At 44.5% G+C, this 1,408-nt stretch overlaps 1 pseudogene; it reads left to right on the forward strand.

Moving 5' to 3' along the window:
- Positions 1-201: 201 nt before the first annotated feature.
- Positions 202-1,090, forward strand: LOC118848208 (annotated as a pseudogene).
- The last annotated feature ends 318 nt before the right edge of the window (positions 1,091-1,408 follow it).

Below are 1,408 nucleotides of genomic sequence, written 5' to 3' on the forward strand. Positions count from 1 at the left end.
TTTCCTAGAGCCTTTTAATGTTATCTTTTTAAAATAGTTATTTGTGCTCTGTCTCTGCTATATTGGCAGTTCCCTAAAAGCCCAGACATTGGATCTCAAGATTTAAAGATGGAAAGGACAGCTTTCCACACTGCCCCGAAGAGGGCTCCATATGGCATTGTTCTCGTTTTCTGTCATAACTTTAAAGAGAAACTTTTCACAATGTCCAGAGTCCTGGATGTCTTGCAGATGAAGGAGGAGGATGTCCTCAAATTCCTTGCTGCAGGAACCCATTTGGATGGCACCAATTTGGACTTCCAGGTGGAACAGTATATCTACAAAAGAAAGTGATGGCAACTACATCAGTAACTTGGAGAGAACTTGGGAAAAGCTTCTGCTGGCAGCTCATGCCATTCTTGCCATTGAAAATCCAGCCGATGTTACTGTCATCTCATCCAGGAACACTGGCCAGCGAGCTGTTCTGAAATTTGCTGCTGCCACTGGTGCCACACCTATTGCTGGATGTTTCATACCAGGTACCTTCACTAACCAGATCCAGGCAGCTTTCAGGGAGCCTCGCCTCTTGGTGGTCACTGATCCTCAGGCAGATCACCAGCCTCTGACTGAAGCATCGTATGTTAACATCCCAACCACTGCACTGTGCAACACAGACTCTCTACTATGTGGATATTGCCATTCCATGTAACAACAAGGGGGCTCACTCAGTGGGTCTGATGTGGTCGATGCTGGCCTGTGAAGTCCTGCGTATGCATGGTACCATCTCTCGTGAACACCTGTGGGAGGTTATGCCTGATCTTTACTTCTACAGGGTTCCAGAGGAGATTGAAAAGGAAGAGCAGGCTGCAGCTGAGAAGGCAGTGACAAAGGAAGAGTCAGAGTGAATGGATTACACCCCACCCCAGAATTCACTGCTACTCAGCCAGAGGTGGCAGATTGGTCTGAGGGAGCACAGGTGCCATCTGTCCCCATTCAGCAGTTCCCCAACGAAGATTGGAGTGCTCAGCCGGCTACTGAGGACTGGTCTGTGGCTCCTACTGCTAAGGCCACTGAGTGCGTAGAGTGCGTAGGAACTACCACAGAGTGCTCTTAAGTTTTGCCCCAGATGCTCTAAGAGTGTTGGAAAAATGCTGATGGAATATAAACATTGGTTTCTTACCAAAAAAAAGATGGAAAGGAGAAAGAGGACATTGTATACAGTAACAACAGTATTGTTTTAAGAACAACTTTGAGTGACTAAGTCATTTTGACTGCTACTAATACCCAAAATAACTACAAAGGACACATGAAAGAAGTATCTGAATCCAGAGAAAGAACTGATAATAGAAATATGTATAGAATGGTTTTATATACATACATATGTATCATATATATATATGTGTGTGTGTGTATGTGTACATACATATACACA

Source organism: Trichosurus vulpecula, chromosome 4, assembly GCF_011100635.1.
Source record: "Trichosurus vulpecula isolate mTriVul1 chromosome 4, mTriVul1.pri, whole genome shotgun sequence".
Classification (NCBI taxonomy): Eukaryota; Metazoa; Chordata; class Mammalia; order Diprotodontia; family Phalangeridae; genus Trichosurus; species Trichosurus vulpecula.